The sequence below is a fragment of the Strongylocentrotus purpuratus genome, unplaced genomic scaffold (genome assembly GCF_000002235.5).
Source record: "Strongylocentrotus purpuratus isolate Spur 01 unplaced genomic scaffold, Spur_5.0 spur5_scaffold_16, whole genome shotgun sequence".
Taxonomy (NCBI): domain Eukaryota; kingdom Metazoa; phylum Echinodermata; class Echinoidea; order Camarodonta; family Strongylocentrotidae; genus Strongylocentrotus; species Strongylocentrotus purpuratus.
Window position 1 is genome coordinate 495,617 of NW_022145601.1, and position 19,384 is coordinate 515,000.

A 19,384-nucleotide genomic window follows, 5' to 3' on the forward strand; every position below is an offset into this window, starting at 1 on the left:
ACCTACAGAACATTAATATTGTATAATTTGGGACTGTAGGTACATGTATCTTGACTTTGCTTGGAACAAGTACTGTCTTGTAGGCCCCCGGTAGGAAGGGGCGGAGAGAGACTAGTCAGGCTTGGAGCACGTTTCATGCTTAAGTATGAACAGAGCACATCCCTCTCAACATGAATAAAGATGAGGATACTAAATGCGTTCACTTCATTTCAGATGTCTCCTGGGCATTGGTATAGAGAAGGCAGAAACCAAAAAGTATCACAGGACTGATACCATCATAACACGTTACCCTTGGAATTTGTTTACCTGTTATGTATTCCTTGAATGCAAGATGGCCATTATTAGATGCACATTATCATTAGATGCGGCAAGCGTGGGCGATGTCTGGGCCATTCAGGATCCATGAATATATTCCAGCTTAAAACTGTCCTTCAATCTTTGTTCTATGCCTTCTTTCCTTTTCCCCCTAATTTTCTATCTCTCTTTCTCTCTTTGTCTCTCATTCTCTCTCTCTCTCTCTCTCTCTATCTCTTTTTCTCTGTCAGTCTGTCTCTCTTGCTCTCTCCCCAGCTCTCTCTCTCTCTCTCTCTCTATCTCTTTCTGTCTGTCAGTCTGTCTCTCTCGTTCTCTCCCCAGCTCTCTCTCTCTCTCTCTCTCTATCTCTTTCTGTCTGTCAGTCTGTCTCTCTCTCTCTCTCTCTCTGTCTCTTTCTGTCTGTCAGTCTCTGTCTCTCTTGCTCTCTCCCCAGCTCTCTCTCTCTCTCTCTGTCTGTCTGTCTGTCAGTCTGTCTCTCTCGCTCTCTCACTTTCAGTTTGTTGATCACCGTCTTTCGGTATTGCCCTGTACTGTCTTTTATACTATACTATTAATTTACCTCTCTCCCCCTTTTTTCATTTTTCTGAGGGCTGTACATGTATTTATCTTTTATATTTGTTTTTTTAAAATCTTTCGCTCTCTCCTTTCTGCCTCCCCCTCCCCCTCACCTCTCTATATCCTAATCTTATTCTACTCATCATTAATTCATGTCACCCACTTTTCTCTTTCTTGCAAAATATTTTCATTCCATTTCTATATTTTTCTTGTTGCTGTATTTCCATTTACTTCCTAAGCAAACAAGTTCCCTTTTGAAATACTTTTTATGTTAGCCATGTCTAGGTACCTGGATTCAACTCTCTATATATTTTTCATCTATTTTTTGTTCCAAATCCTTAGTCTGTTTTCCATTTTTCCAAAAGAAAACAAAAAGATAATCATCTAGTTTTCTAGGAAATACCATCAAAATATAGTGAAAATAGCCCAAGGTGTATTTGTTTTGCATGTGAAAACAACCAGGGCTGTTCGAGAGGCGACATTGAAATTATAGATGCATTTTTGATTTTAAGTCTAATGTTCCGTTGAATTGCTAGTTATCAACGCACTCCACGTTCTGTTGTCATGTAAACAGCAGGTTATACTCCTGACCATATTTTCTTGCACCCTGGCTGGAATAAAAACATCCTGATGTAATAAAAGAGAGATATATTGTGACATCACAATCACATTGTAACATCATAATCACATTTATCAGTAGGAATATCAATCTTTGGATCAGTGTTGAGGAGGTTTTATATTGCTTTCAAATGTCAATGACTTTTCATTTCAGAAGAACTGTTATCAGTGTTGTGTATCAGCCGAAAAGTCTTTCACAAAGCTTGATCTCGTCAATTCTTTCTCAGAATTTGGGGCTCCCAACACTTTTATAGGGGCTCTAATGTGAATAAGTACAATTTTTCCAGCAGAATAGCAACTACTTGTACACCTTCATGATGACTATGTATAAAATATTCCAGCTTAAAATCTCTTTCACCTAATTAGTTGCTACCTTCCTGGATTGTTTTTCCCCATCAAAATTTGTATTTATTTGTTTAATTTTCATGAATATATCTCCCCAAATCCTCCCTTTACACATATATACGGCCTGCGCAAAGAAGCCATTTATTTGTAAAATCCCGACCTGAAGTTCATTAAAACATGATAATAATGTAGAGCTGAGATATCAACATATTCATAATCTAAGTAGCATCTGGACTGTCAACGGAAATCCTGATAAATCTAGTGTGGGCGTGAGGAATGGGTGGATTGTCCCAGAAAAATGTAGAGATCAAACCATTATACACTAAATTAGGTTGTGTAGACATGATCAGAATAGCTAGGCTAATGTGAAACTTTGTTTATAATGAATGCAGAGGAAAGTCATTTACTTCAATCAGAAAGAAAGTACCTGTGTGGGAAGTATGATGTATTAGGACATTATCTGCTTGACTATTTTTGTTGGCAAAGTTCTAGTTTATAATTCTGTACCTTAAGCCTGTCCGTACTAGTTTAGGTAAAAGGGATTAGACCTCCCTGTATGGTCACTGACAGATGGTTATCTCATCAAATCAGCTCTCAATTAACATAACGGGTACCACTTAGGCAGTGTTTGCTATGTAGAGGGCACAAGTAGCTACAAGTAGTGCAGTCTCGCTTTAAAGCCTTGTAGTTCTTTGAACATAGATTGACTAGTTGCTTGTGGATGAAAATGTTGTATACCTTCATTTCTGCATCATTATATTCTCTTGGAATATAAAGTTGTTTCATAGCTGGCATCGAGATTTAGTTCATAAAAGGAAAGTCTGGTTCAATATCCTTGCTAACACATCAAGATGTAGCCTGTGAGGTTTAGAAATCTCTGCTAGATTTTATTTTCCATTGCACTTTCTGCACTGTATCAAGCTAGCATACAGCAACCCAAGGGTTTTCTTCCTTTTCTTTTATTGACTGCTATTTCTCACTGAGGACTCTGATTGGCTGAGATTGTGAACCCAAGCAGCCAATCATTGATTAGCTAGCAGTACGGTGACTGGAACATAATTATGAGCAAGATAAAGAGAGAGAGAGAGAGAGAGAGAGAGAGAGAGAGTGAGAGTGAGTGAGTGAGTGATAGAGAGAGTGACACACAGAGAGAAACATAGAGTGAGAGTGGTTGGGAGAGGGAGAGGGAGGATGAAGGAGAGGGAGAGAGAGAGGGAAAGAGAAACAGAGACAGAGAGAGTGTGGGCGAGTGAGTGAGTGAGTGAGTGAAAGAGAGAGAGATGAAAATACTAATCAACATCCAGCTGTGCGTGCTATTTATCTACCTCTCTCTCTCTCTCTCTCTCTCTCTCTCTCTCATCCTCCTAAACCCCTCCCCTTGCTCATTGCTATGGTAGTGATATATGCTCTAGCTTCCGTGTTGTCTGATGATGCGATTGCACTCTCTGCTATGTATGTATTATATTCTATCCATACTGGTTGAGTAGTTATCTGATTATGTTCTACTAAATGCATGTTGGCAGATTAACTGCCGCACCTGTAAAATGCTACAACACCTCTGGCATTTGGATTCCATGGTATATTCTTCAAGCATTAAACTCTTTTGTAATGTATTGTAACTCGTGATATTAGCTCTACCTTGTTGCCAGGAGCATTTCTTTCAAAATAAAAGCTTGAAACTTTGGTAAAGAGTTGTTTTCTCATCCAAACTGGTATAACACTTCAGACCATTTTTGTAATAATTCAAACAAATTCAGTGATTACATTGGACTAGTTTCTGAATCATCAAGTTACATAAGGAAATTCTAGGAGCTTCAAAGGCACACTTGCCTTTCATTTAAACCAAATTTGATATTGATTTTCAAATGGTTTCAGCATTTTTGCTTATATTTCATAATATGTGACAATATCGGTTTAATTATGGTGTTCAACTGATTGCAATCAGAAAGTGTGCAAGGAATTCGGAGGAACAGTGTTCATCATTATTTTTAAAGGAGCTAGCTATCACAGGTGAATAGAAAACCAAAAATAATTTTGAATAATCTTTGTTTAATTGACAGGTGCATCGGTGTTAAGGAGGCCTTGAATGGGAAGCCCCTTTCACACATCCATGCTGGAAGAAGACCTATTGGATTACTGTATGTCAAACAACCGTGGATGTGATCTCAGCTCAGCACTCTACAGATAGCCTGACTGTGGTATCTTCATCATCGTCATCACTACCACCAATCTTGCTCGCTAGCCGCTCTGGAATGTAGGAGCATCATCGTCACGGCAGCATCCTCCTAAAGCTCTCCTCCCGTCTCTCCTCGCTCTCCATCCGCTGCTTGAATCATCGGCACGCCAAACATGCCGCTCAAAGTTCGCACAACAAATTGGGGTCGGCTGGTTCTCTCGCGTGTCTCATCACTTTATCAAGCTTCCTAGCTAGCTCCGTTGCTTGCTGGATGTAGAGACTGGCTGTCATGAGATGTGACTCTCTCTGCTGGGGGCACAATCTTACACCTCTAGAGCTATGCATATAGACTGACAACTGGAAGCATACAATGGAATATATTACTTTCTGGAACTTCTTATGATTCTATATTTTCATTTTCCTGCAAACTTATAAAGATATTTGGTGAGAGGAAAGAACAAATTGAGGAGATACTTAGGACTCAATTTATGAGGTAAGTTGCCACTATATTGCTGTTATTACTTTTAGAATTGATCTTGTTTCTTTTAGTGATGGTGTATACGTGGCTGTCTTTTGTGATTGTGTTTATTGAGCTGGCTTAGCTTAAAGCTATATGCTAGCATTGAGTTGAAGCGAAATGATCATGCCCAAAGTTTCTTCGCTTTTTTCAGTCGAGCCACAGAAGTTTGTTTCATACAAACAACAACAACAGCAGCACGAATCTTCTCTGAAGCAATTTAAAATGTTATGTAGGTCTAATAACTTACTACATGTATCAGATCATGCGTTCATATAGGCACTAGAAATTTTTTTCCTACAGAGCTAGTGATATTTTAATCAATGGGTAAGCTACAGTATGATCGATTCTGGTATTTATAACAGGCTTTCAGGAGACTCTATTCTGAGTTTAACCTTAGACTTTGTATGTATTGTATTGTAAGATGCTGCAACATCAATATTGACATTCATTGATTTCTGATAAAAGGAAGAACATTGGAATAAAATTCATTAATATTCCGTTTACTAAACGTATCTGATTTCCCGGGGGTAAAAAACATCCATTGTGTTAAAAACTACTGCAGCATCATGATTGACATTCATTGATTTCATATCAAAGGAAAACATTAAAACAAAATACATTAATATTCCCTTTTAGTAATACATATCATCTGATTTCTTAGGAGGTGAAACAAGGACTAAAAAGAAAAGTCTATCAAGAAATAATGCAAAACATGTTTTTTGAGCAATTGCTATATATTGAATATGTTGAGGACACAAATAGCAAAGTATTTGTTATTTTATCAAAATCAAACATGATAATTATGCTAATGGACTTTATTTCTTAGCAACTCATGAGTACATGACATGCATTTTATTACATACTGCAGTTAAATTTATGAACTTTGATCTGATGTTTGAGAAAATGTCCTCCCTAATGACAGTGTTTTTTGGAAGTGTATTTATGTCCAATATTGCCAGGTATTGGTTGCTGGAGTGCATGCAGATAATTTCTATATGACCAGTCATTGCCATGCAAGTTACAGCTTAATGAGCTTTGCTGTCGTTTTATGAATTGGTTGTCGATGTATGTAGATGTAGCCTCACGTTCCATGTACTCTAAAGATTAGGCAATTTCAAAGGGAAAAAACAACCTCAGTTCAGTGTCATATTAACCTGTTGACTCCTGAATTTCTCTCATTCTCATAGACTTAATACATACACTACCATGTTCCAGGATTCAATGGGTTATCCCATTATTTCTGTGTCTAGTAGATATCACTTGATGTTCAAAATAACAGGACTCAAAATCAGTTGAAGGATTAATGTGCAGTGAGATAAAAGTAAGAAAGAATACTCTTATGCCATCCAGTTACCAAATAAACACACATAACATTCTCCCAAAGAAAGTTTCAAAACCTTCGTTTCTAATACATGAATGTAATACTACAAAAGAAATGGATAGTGGTAACTACACATGTCAGTCTCAAACAATTTTTTAATGATTATTTGTACCTTGTAGGAGTATTTCATTTCATTTCATTTCATTTCTTTATTGTGTCCATATAGGATAATTGTTTACATGCACATGAACAATCTTGCTTCAACATATGAACATAGGAACAACATATAATTGACATTCATACATAGGGCCCTGTTTTAGTATACATTTGATATAATATGAGCTGAGTGAAGACGAGTGAGCCCTTTAAACAGCTGTATTTTTAAGCACTCTGATCAGTAACTAAGCTCTCATCATGAGCATCCTCAGGAGAGTGATTCTCCTTTCAATATTACATGTGTTTTGATAGAATCAGAAAGATTTTAGACTCCTACGTTGTCCTCACCTGCTGGAAGTCAAGCTCATCCATTCACATCAATAAATAAAAACTAACACCTAACCCTTTGCCTACGGGAACCAGGTTGTTCTTGTACTAACCCAATGGGAATGACAGGATTCAGTAGTCAAAGAGTTAACCCACTTGGTACCATTTGTCTTTTAATAACACACTTTACGTATAGACTCTAGGGCTTACGTATTCACTATGTTCAAAGTTAAAGAGGAAGTGTATATTGTGCATAAATCTGCTCTCACATAATGAATTATTTGTGGTAAAAACAAAAGAGAAGCTAGACCAACAAAAATGGAGGAGGAGGAGAAGGAGAAGAGGATCAGTGTGTTATGAATTTACTGCTCACTTACAGTATGTGAAGTGTGTTTATAAAATCCATTATCAGTGAAAATCTTTGTGATATTCTCTAAATTTTAAATGTCTTTTACTATCTTTCATTCATAATCCTTTAAAATGACTCCGTGTCATATAGCCCCATTTTTGTTGTTGATATGTTAAATTGAGCTACAGCAGGGCATAATTCACATAGATGGTATCAGGGTTCTTTGAAGAAAAATCTAACCAAATATGTGATTATTAGAGTGACATCGATATGGAAACCAAGCATTAGACCTGGTTTTAAGCATAATCATACAGAAGAAAACATCATTCAGAAAGTAAATGTACTTTTTTTAATGTTGAGCTTTCTTACATCAATAATGAGCAAATCCATTTCATCTTTCTCTCTTTTCTGCTCCTCTGTTTTGATTTATCCTCCTTCATTTGGTTTCCTTTAATGAAGTTATCAATCTCCTAAACACAAGTCTGTCTGTCTCTATACTCCTATTTCTCTCTCTCTCTTTCTCTCTCTCTCTACTTTTCTCTCTTTCTCTTTCTGCCTGTACTCCCTTCACTTTATTTCCAAATTTGAATTATAATTCATAATGAGGATATGCCCCAACTTTGATAATTCAAAGGTATTTTACTAACTTTTTAAGATGTACAACTTGAGAAGACATATGTGAAGCAAGAAAGATATGAAAGCTGTGATAGTTTTTGGCACCCTTTTGGTATAACCTCTCTCATCATGAAAATACTTATGATTTTGAAGACACACAATGTCACTGCATTAACATAAGAATTCTCATTGGAAATCAATTTGAATTTTTATCTTACTAAACATCTATCATTTTTTCCTTCAAACTCTTGGATGTCCCTTCTTGCATTGTTAGCCATCTCATTAAAATTGTTCACTGTTTGTTTGGCTTGTTTGACCTCGTTAAAATGTGAAGAAGTATTTTGCTGCAGCCATTAAGAATAGAATTATCATTGGAAATTAATTTGAATTTTTATCTTCCTAAACATCTATCGTTTTCTTCAAACTTTGGGATGTGTTATTCTACATTCAATTGATGCCAGCTCATTAAAATTTCAACTGCTTTTTTTTTACCTTTTCATAATGTGGACAAGTATTTTGATACAGCCAGAATAGAATTATCATTGGAAATTAATTTGAATTTTTATCTTATTAAACATCTATCACTTTCTTCAAACTTTGCCGGGATGTGTTTTCCTACATTCTAAGCTAGCTCATTAAAATTTCAACTGCTTTTTTGACCTTGCCAAAATGTGGCAAAGTATTTTGAAACAGCTAGAATAGAATTCTCATTGGAAATTAATTTGAATTTTTATCTTACTAAACATCTATCATTTTTTTCTTCAAACTTTGGGATGTGCCTTCTTAATGATTCTAAGCTATAGCTCATTAAAATTTCAACTGCTTTTGTGACCTTGTCAAAATGTGGAAAGTATTTTGATACAGCTAGAATAGAATTCTCATTGGAAATTAATTTGAATTTTTATCTTACTAAACCAGGACTAAACATCTTTCATTTTCTTCAAACTTTTGGATGTGCTTTTCTACATTCTCAGATAGCTCATTACAATTTCAACTGCTTTTGTGACATTAATATTGTCAAAATATGGAGAAGTATTTTGATACAACCATTAGACAGGACCTGAATAAGTATGAGATAGTTCATCATCAGCTGAATGATGTCTGTATGCATTACAGTGATGAGCTCCGACCTACACAGCATACCAATAAGCAGTGGTGAACCTTTTATTATAGTTTAGAAATTGATTCATGTTGATACAGATGGGATCACAAATCACTCATATCTCAATTGTTTGTTGATGAGCTGTTTGTATTTCTCTTAGCATCAGTGCTAGTGCATTCTGGTATACAGAGAAGGAAAAAGATATATTGGTACAGATGATGAAATATAAATCAAAGCTGTTTTAAAGTATTTTTTTTTCTTTCTGGTTTTATCTGTTAACTATTAACCATATTGAGAAGAGAGGCAAACAGGTACACTGTATAAAGAAAGTGACTTACAAGTAATTTACTGCTATGCAATATATACGTAGTGAGATAACACAGAGTATATATAGTCTCTATTGGTGATTTCAGGTGTAATAATGGATCTTAAAGGTAAAGACCAGTTATGGTCATGCGATTGCATTGTGAAAGAAACGTTGTGGAATCGATCAGAAAAGGTTGATCATCTAGCATCTAGCATCTGCAAGGTTTTGGAATCATCAAAATGATAAGAAATTTGTCCCATTCTTCATAAAGTTACAAGCACTATACACAGAAAGATGTATATGGGACTACCCTATATCTCTCACAGACCATGAGAGAAACAAATTTACCAAATATATGAATTAGTAGGCGGTTTCCCGGCAAACTTTTTATCATCATGTATCAGTCAAAACATATTCTTTCACATGATTGGTAATGAGAGCTTCCATTTCATTTTTTGAAATTGGGGCATTTCCAATACTGGCCTTTACCTTTAAATGTTGAGAAGTTCTCTTTCATATCTCAATGAAATGAAAATGAGAGAGAGAGAGAGGGGGGAGGTTGAGTAATATAAAGAGAGAGAGAGAGAAAATGGTAAAGATAAAAGTGATATATAGGAATACTAGACAGGCCTATAGTAACTATACAGACATAAAGAAAGAGAGAGGGAGAGAGAGAGAGAGAGACAGAGAGACAGAGAGAGAGAGAGAGTAAAAGAGAAAGAAAGAGGTAGATTATGTAAAAGAATAGAACTGGCAATTCAAGCGAGATGAAAATATAACAAGAGTTAATTACTGAATTATCCTGTATAGATTGTCATTGAATTGTGTGATAATTACCTTTAAGTATGCATGATAGCAATCATGTAAGGTGCCTTAGCCTGATGTTCTACTATTCATCACTTTCTCTTATATCTCTAATTAGCCATACACGTATACCCTATTAACAACTCAGACTGATGTACAAAATATTGTTATGCCTACCCGGTATACACAGCACAGCCAAAAGATGTACAAATGAAAATCGCTTTAATTTCTACATCTTTTTTTCAATTAAAACCATTACATATTGCCCATTCTGCACAGCTGTCCTCTTCCAGGTCACTTGTTGATTATAATTATGAGGGGAAAAAAGCCAATTTCATTGAATTGCAACAGTTCACCAATAAAATATGTTCAGGTAGAAATATTTCTTTAATCTGACTCTTCTCATCTACCTTTCAGTACCAGGTACATGTCCAACTTCTCCTGAATTTGATTCCACATTTAGAACATTGTGCCAATGAACCTTAGTTTTTAGCTTTTACAACTTTATCATCGTCACTGTTCATTTTCTTTCCTTCTCCATTTCTTTCTTTCTTTCTTTCTATCTTTCTTTCTTATTTTGTTTCTTTACTTTCTCTGTCGCTTACCTCTTTGTTTTTTAATGAATTTTTCCTTTTTTCTTTCCAATATGTCTCTCATAGTATCTCTCTTTCCCTCTATTGTTTGTCTGTCATTATCTTTCATTGCTTTCTGCACCAATCGTCTTCATCGGGTCCTTGTCTAATTGAAACCTTTTCCCTTCCTCACATATTTCTTCCACAACTATTATATTCCTCTCTTTCATATATTCCACTGTTCTCCCCCTATGGCATCACCATTTTCTATACCCTAGCTGTCCATACATCCTCTCAATCTGATTTTTCTATCTTTGTACAAGTCATGTCCAGTCAAAATAAGTATTGATCTTGAGAAGGAAAGTTGCAGTGGAAATTTTCACTTCCCTTTTTTCTCCTCGTTCTCACCATCATTTCCAACAGCCCACTGAGCTGACGAGGCTCGATCTATATAGCTCATCCTAAATTTTCTAGCTGACAGGTTGAATGCACATCCTTGTAATTGGTTAGACGGTACAGTGTATATTGTTCGCCTAGAGTTCTTCTAATACAAGTGACCCTGGAGGTTGTTTATACAGCTGAATATTAAAGCATTTAGTTTTGTGATTATGTTTTCACATATCTAGTATTGACATTTAATGTACACGTACATGACATGACGTGGAGAATCCTATAGAATGAAGGGATTAGGGAAAGTTTCATGTTTGGGAAGCATTGTGCAATCCCTACATTCTAGTTTTTCTTGGGGTAGATGAGTAGTATGTTTATGTGTAAAGAACCAGATAACAGCTAGGTAATGCTCCAGCCTTTATGTATAAATAGGTCAGAAGAATGGGTTTATGGCTTTTGTAATGGTTTGATGTTACATGTGAGACACTCCTCGCAGGCTTCTACCACCCCCTCATACCCACGAACTACAGTTTTTTGTATCAAAATGCAGTCAGTATCAAAAGCTTTAGAAGAGAATTGTTAAATGCATCATGAGCTGTTAGTATAAATGTAAAATGAACATTTCAGTCATGCAGATCCTTGTGGTAGACCAATTCTCTCCCTCATCCTTTTCCCCTCTCTCTCTCTCTTTCTTAAGGTTTTCTTTTTTCTAACATACATTCTCCAGTGCCTCTTCATAATGCCTCAAGAGAATTGTCCGTGTAAGGAATATATTTTGAGCAAATATCTTCGCTTTTCCTCACGCCTTCAAGATGCCATTGAAACCCCTCACTCCCACGATTTACACCCATCAAGCAAGGAGTGTTTACATTAGTGAAAAGATACATTCTATATCAACTCTATAGCAGGTAGCTCAGGCCTGTAGGTTGGAATGGTTTTCCTTTTAGAGATTGATAGAGAGGGAGGAATGAGAGAATTGATTCGATGTTCTACAAACCGCATGGCTGGAGTCGACCGTGCCCAGGCATGTGACAGAACTGATCAGCTCGGTGCGAACTAAGTAAAGAAAAATATTGATCTTAACCAAGTAGGCCAGCTCAAGCGAGATACTTGGGAAGATGATATTACAACTCATGCAAACCTTCGAAGCGTAAAAATAGACGCCGTTTCCTCCCGGATCACCGGCTTGCGGCTGTTTTGGAAGCTTGTTACGACATGGTTGGGAGTTGTCAATTTCATTCATGATTGGAAAGGGATGCTGGGTTATGTGATGGTTCCGTGAGTTCGATAGAGTTAGGCAGCTTAATTTGCAACATTCCTCATACAATCAGAGTGACGGTGGGAATGGGTGTACCTTAATGTGGCAGGCTTCCTATGCAAATTATTATTGGCAAACCTAACTAACCTAGGATTGACCTGCCATCTTGGTTTTCAATCTCATTGTAGAATATAGAGATTCAGAGATATGGTAAAACAGTCGTCAAGGAAACCTTGACACCATGTTGTAATATCTGTAGAGCGCTTTGAGAGGGCATGCGGTCCTGAAATGCGCTATATAAGAAAGAACTATTATTATTATTATTATTAAGTCAATGAACCTGGGCAAGCCATTTTGTTTTGTGCCCAGCAAAATGAGGAGAAGTGATGTGTGAGAAATAAGAATGATAACCCTAAATACCTGCCAGCTCCTGATGCTTAATTTCGGCTAGTGTCCTTCACGATTTTGACCGTTTTTTTGTATTACATTTATGCTGCAAATTTCATTCCATTCAAGTATTTAACAGTGGAAGTTATACATTTAGCCTTCAATTTTTTATATATTTTATTTATCATTATTATCAAGTATTAAGCATCACATGTGCCTGGGAGGCAAAAAGCGAACTGAATCACTGTGGGGGGGGGGGGGGGGAGGGATGTGCAGGTGAAGCATGCGCGTAGCCAGGATTTCATTTTAGGGGGGGCGGTAGTGAGCACGCAAAGCGTGCGAATCACTTAAAGAGCGCGCATAGCGCGCTCCCTAGGGGGGTGGGTGCAGGGAGGAGGAGTTTTCCCCCTCCCGCGCAAAGCGCGGAAGCTTTGAAAGAAGACGATTCGTTGTACCTTTCTCGACTCATATAATCCTTGTCTGAATTCAGTCCGCCCCTCCTGCGCATAGCGCAGAAGATTTGACGTATTATTAAACAAAGAAGACGATTCGTTATACCTTTCTCGACCCTTAATCCTTTTCTGTATTCAGTCCCCCTCTTTCGAAGCGCGGAAGCTGTGCGTTTCATTAAATTATTAGAGAAAGAAGACGATTCGTTGTTCCGTTTTCGACTCTTTATCCTTAATTTGAACTCAATTTCCCCCTTATCTGTATTCAATCCCCCTCTTCCGAAGCGCGGAAGCTGTGCGTTTCATTAAATTATTAGAGAAAGAAGACGATTCGTTGTTCCGTTTTCGACTCTTTATCTTTAATTTGAACTCAATTTCCCCCTTTTCGCGCGAAGCGCGGAAGCTTTGAAGTTTCATTAAATTATTAGAGACGATTCGTTGTACCGTTCTCGACTCCTTTTCCCTTTTTCTTCCTACGTCCTCTTACTTTTTTCTTCTCTTTCTCTCTCTTTTTTTTTTTTGGCCGGCGTTTTTTGGGGGGGGGGCGACCGCCCCCACCGCGCCCCCTGGCTACGCGCCTGAGGTGAAGCACTATACACTGGGGTTTCCCAGTACTCTTGTACAAGTAGTGCGGTGGGTTCTTAACATGCAAAGGTGTTGACTCTCTTCTACACGGGGCCTCAATTTAACATCCTATCCGAGGGACAGAGTGTTTTTGTCCACTTAACATAGCCTGCATCTATGAAATGGGAGGGGCACATTAACACACAGCACAGGCTTCTGTCATACGCCTGGGATGAATTCGAACCCACGATGTTTGGTTCGACAGGCTGACGCTTTACTGACTGAGCCAATTACTCCTCCCCCCCCCAAAAAAAAACACCCCTACATATGCATTTGCACCCTTCTGTTATCCTCGCAATGATTTATCCTCACTAACTTATTTCCAATACGAGGGAAATAAAAGGTGTAATATATCTAGAGCTAGAATGCAACATGCCTTTAATTTCTTTAAAAGCACTTGGGTGAAATACATGTACCCACTCAATCTGTCATGGCTTACCTGACTTTCTAGCTATCTTTGAGAATGCTGAATTGCATGGATCGCTGGATAGTAGGTTCAATGAAATGCACATGCGCCTGTTAAACCACTAGACCGAGAGTCATGTTTTACAAATCTCATGGAAAATTCATTCATCAAATAGACAAATTGGTCGGCAGGAAGCATGTTCATGAATGTTTCATTCACGCAAGCAAGGAACACCTAAAGGCTCATGTAAGGCCAATGTACAGCAATGCCTTTTTAATGCACTTCAGAAGTAGATAGTAACGTACTCTTAGCGCATGGCATCATTATTCCAGTTTCTCCTATATACATCAAACAGAATAAAAACTTTTAAGCACATTGTAGTTGAAATTTACATCGTCTGATGATATGAGTCTGTCTATTCAAATTTCTTTCTTTCTCTCTCTCTCTCTTTCTCTCACCCTCTCTCTCCCTCTTTCTCTGGCTCTCTCATTCTTGATATCTCTTCTCTCTTTCTGCCTGTCTATTTTCTTACATTCTCCTTCCATTAATATGTTTGCAAAGACTGTGTCTTCCTCCTTTTCTCTCTCTCTCTCTTTCTCCCTCTCTCTCTCCCCCCCCCCCCCCCCCCCCTCCCTCCCTCCCCCCTCCCTCCCTTCCCTCCCTCCCCTCTTCCTCCCTCTCACTCCCTCCCTTTGTTCCTCCCTCCCTCCCCCTCTATGTTTTCTCAATATGATCGTTTACATTCATGTATAAACCACTTGACTTTGTGTCACGATTACCAGGAAAGTCCTGTAATAAAATTGTCATAAAAGTGCATTTTATGACATCATCAAGATTGTAATGATAAAGGTATCACCATGATGGGCTATGTTTATTTTATGAATTCCTGGGGAAGATCTGACGTTTATTACTTCATGGCATCGATGATATCATGTGTAACCTCCTCAAATTTTGATAATGAGAACCTTGCCAAATTTGTGGTGAGCTACATGCTACTCAAAAATGAAGTCATCGTTATATAGCTTCCTCTACAAATTTTGTTTTTTATTTTTATAATATTGAAGATTCAGTGCAATTCCAACATGGGAACAGAAAGCTTTGGAAGCACTGGAGATACAGTACATCACTTCACTACACCAATCCTACAAATCCACAAATTAACCCTTCTCTTTTCGCAGCTAGAATGTAGATGAATCATAATCATAGTAGTGCTTAAATGTTTATATTCTCTGTGAAAAGACAAAAGGTGCTACTTCAAAACATTTTACAAAGAATAATTCAGGTTTGGATCTCAAGAACTATTCCTCAATTAGCCTTGTAACTTGCAGTTACCTACTGCAAATCACTTGCTATCAGATTTTTCTCAAATCTTACTTTTCTTTTTCTATATTATTTCTTGTTTCATTGAAACAAATTCAAAGCCAGATTAGCCCTTTAAATGTTTCAGCCAGGATGAAATTGAAAAGCAACAGGGTTTTGATAAATGGATTTTGATTGAGTGTCTGTTGCCTCCACCACCACTAAATTTCATTTCACTTCAGGACTGCAATTATTTTAATGTACATGCCACATGGATGTGTATATCATCCCACTTTTCTGCATCAGTAGCCCCCAAGCTTGGCCAATAACATATACATCCATCAAATACCACAATGATGAATAGTGGTTGGAAGGACGCATGAATGTAGATTGTGTAAAGCATGGAAACCATTATTGCTCTGACACCCACCTTGAGAATATTACATTAAGCAAAGGAGAATGCACTTTCACAGAAAACTAACCTAGATATATGGTAAGCTTATCAAAAAAAAGAGAAGCCAGGATTAGTCGGCCATGCTTAACAAAGATTGTTGTAATGATTCAAGGTTAACCCATTGTCTAGGGAAGCGGGTAGTCCCTGTGTAAAGTCTATGGGAATGAGAACAATTCAGAAGTCAACTGGTTAATATAATACTGTATCTTCAGTTGATGAACAATTATTCTTATTTGAAATACAATTTAATAAGGAAAAAATTGTACATCATCATCATCATCATCAGTAGTTTTAATACACTTTCTCCCTATGAGAAAAATGTCTGTCCTTTGTTTTGTTATTTCATTTCCCACCAAATATCAATGAAATCAATGACAAGGGAAGTGGAATAGTGTGATTACATCTTCAATATCTTTGAGGTAGTGGATTTAGATACGAGGCTGTAGGTATATATATCGTCCTTGTTTTCACGAAGTGACGGTAGTGAGGAAAATCATCACGCAAAGTGAATGCAATTTTGTTTCACTACCGTCACTTCGTGAAAACAGCGACGATATGTAGCTATCTATATGTACCTATATATTTTTATTTTCTTTCTCATCCTCTTCATTTCAATTTGTGAGGAGTTTCTGATTTCCTACTAAAATATAGAGAAAATACCAAATTTGTGTGACTGTAATAATATGGGAAGGAATTGGCTTGCAAAAACTACATTGGGCTTTATTAAAGTTGTTTAGAGTTACAAGGGCATTAACTCTGTGTTAAGGTATATGTTTCCAACATGTATTTCTTACATTTGTTTTAAATGCTTATAATTGATTTGTAATCAATGCTTTTTTTTGGAAACATCAATAAATTGAAATTGAAAAATTAAAATGTGTTAACATCCTTCTGACTCAGATGATATACTCAATGATGCCTTTAATTGTGGCTGACTTGGTGCCATAGTAGATGATTCTCTCCACTTGTCCCAACAAGTAGGCTCTCTATGAAGCACTCATATTGCTTAGGTAGAATATGACCCGTAGCAGCAGTCAAAGTTACAAGTGGAAAAGCTGAATAAATAATCTGAATTCTGATTGCCAACCTCCTGACATTGCGTATACCTGTACTTATCTTGTAGGCCGGTTAACATTGTCCTTTTGTTTCTTAGTATAGTGGTACATATACCATTATTTGTCTTTCTGTTTTCTATTTATATCTTAGTGAAAGGAATCAAAAAAGTCTTTGTGAAGTCACCCTCAAAGTATTATGAATAACCAAAGAAAACAAAAATTGAATGAAAATTCCCTCCTGTTGCAAAAATAATTTGATGATAATAACATTTTTGCATTGTAATTTTTTTGGTGCCAAAGTTAAATGGATAGGGAAACAAAATAACACTATTTCATTCATTTTAGAAGTATACGCTACTTCAAGCATTTTTTTTAATTTGAAAAGCGTGGTACAATTGTTAGCTACAGAAAATAGTGACAGTATCCAGAGCAATTTAGAACCATATAAATACATACATGTACAAACATTTTATCATATTGTGATATGTGTGTTATACATAAACCGAATATTGTTATATCAAGAACATATTTTAGTCACAAATTTTGTGCTGTACTCATTCATGTTGAGGATATATAAAATGTTGAATGCATTTAATACCATGAATGTGAAGAAGATTTCATTAATAAACAAAATCAAGTAAAACACAGGTTGGATTGGTCAAAATGAACCATACTTGTAGCTAATTCAGGGAATCAATAAACCTCCTTTCATAACATCTAGACCAACTCGATATATTTCATCACTTTGGGTCAAGCTTAATTTCCACTCAACGATTGATTTGGTGTGCTGAAGTGGGTGGGTATCGATTGCTCAATTCTATTTTGACTGTGGATGGATTGACGCATTATGTGAGGGAGGCTGGTGGAGGGACCATGCATTGTTTATCTTTAATTGAGCTTTCCAGGATTAATGGAGTTACGAGGGATGATTGATTTAAGGCCAGCTATTCAGACAAGTTTCTTGACAAGGATAGGGTGGATCTCTGTCAAAGACATAAACAACTTCATTGTACCATGGACCTACCATGCTTCTACCATTCAATTCAATTCAATTCATTTTATTCATTTCCATTTTCAATAAAAACAATACAAAGGTATATACAATGATAAGCATTTGCAATATAAGAAAATGAAAATAGGGAACTAAAAAATAAGAACAAATGGCCTTGTGGAGGCATAGTTCCCCGAATAGTAGTTAAGAGATTTACATATACATAAAAAAAAAAACAACAAACAAACATACATGACAAAACATGACAGGGACATCGTTCATGGCAGGTAATACAAATGGAAATAATCATTACAAAATCATAGGTTCGAAAACAGTTATAGGTAATGGACCTACCATGCTTGTACCATAGACCTACCATGCTTGTACCATAGACCTACCATGCTTGTACTGTATCAAGAAGGGAGCAGGATTATATCAGATATATTGATCATTTTGATTTGAATTCTTTTAAAATAATTGATGTCATTTCAAACCTGTATTTAAAATGGTGAATCTATTATACATGTATATTAAGTCATTTTCATATGAGGATATATTGCAACACTAAATTTGAATTTCTAGAATTTCATTTTAGACAAATTCTAACCCTTACCTCATTCACGTATTACTTGAGATGGCTAAATTCAACATTAAATGTAAAATCCATTGTTAGACAGGCTAAACTTCCTGTAGAAAATCCTCTCATTTTGAATTTTTTCACTTCTTTTTTTCAATCAATTTCTATAATGCCTGTTGCTATAGTTTTTTTATTTTGTTCAGACGCTTACGTAAACTGAATTCAATGAAATAAACATGTGTTATTGAGAAATATTGAGATTCACTGACAGAAGTAAATGTGTAGTGTAGAGCCTCTTGACGTCATATATCACCTTAAGTAGACTAATTAGCAATCACTTAAAGGGGAAACAGATAGATTCTGCATATGGCAAAATGAATATTGTACAATAGAAACACAGTTAGACCTTTTTTTTGGCAAGGGACAGTTGCATTCAGTATAACATACATCTAATAATTTGATATATAAGATCAATATCTCAATAGAGAGAGACCGTTGTTTGTCTTTTCAGTTTGTTCATTCATTCCATATGTAATTTAATCAAGTTAAGACAGTGAGGTGATGCAAATAGAGTTATGGGTAAATTATTTCTTGTGACGAACGAGGGACACGTTATCAGATAACCTTTCACTATTTAGTAGGTCAATATTTCTACATACTCTTAACCTGTGGTTGAATAGCTAAGTGAGGGAACTGAAGCACTTGACACGGCCCTCTTAAGGAGCGTCTTCATCATCTCGAGATTGCCAAATAGCCCGCTATTTTTGATTTGGGAAATAATCCCGAAGTAACAAATCGCGTCTTCATCAGCTTGAGATTCGACCTCAAAACTTGAAACTCGACCTTGAGAAATTAGCTCGAGATATTTTGCTCAGCCTTCGCGCATTTTGCGAGTCTTCGGTCTGGTGAAGACGCACAGGACAAATAGCTGGATATTTTGCCAAATAGTGGGATATTTCGCAAACTATCCCAATATATCTTGGGATGACAATCCCGGCCAAATATCCCGCTAATTGCTACTTCGGTCTGATGAAGACGCAAATTAGCTGGATAGTTTGCGATCGGGACAGTTCAAATAGCTGGATATTTGACAATCTGGAGATAGTGAAGACAGGCCTTGATGAGCAGGTTACTTTGAATCTTTCATGAAGTTTATTTTGAGAGCTGGTGAGGGACAATAAGGCGTACTCAAGTGCTTTTGAGGTTGTGGATATGGATTGATTGAGAGTTTGTACAAATATTCCTGATCGATATCGCCATGGTTTGTCAGGGTAGGGTTGATAAGATTAAGGGTACATAGAAGCTGTCAATCAAACTGATTCCCAGGTTGTAAGAAACATGTAGTTTCACTGTGACTTTCGGTGGTTGAATTCATGCATCTGAGGTTATTTTCTGTAAAGGGTAGTGTCAAA

At 36.7% G+C, this 19,384-nt stretch overlaps 1 protein-coding gene across 3 annotated transcripts in view; it reads left to right on the forward strand.

Annotated features, from left to right (window-relative positions):
- Window positions 1-3,897: 3,897 nt before the first annotated feature.
- LOC578345 overlaps window positions 3,898-19,384 on the forward strand; it is an 82,829-nt gene continuing 67,342 nt past the window's right edge. For all 3 annotated transcript variants that reach the window (XM_030986500.1, XM_030986503.1, XM_030986504.1), the window contains exon 1: window positions 3,898-4,502. The gene's annotated coding sequence lies outside the window, so the exon portion shown is untranslated. The remainder of the gene's footprint in view (window positions 4,503-19,384) is intronic.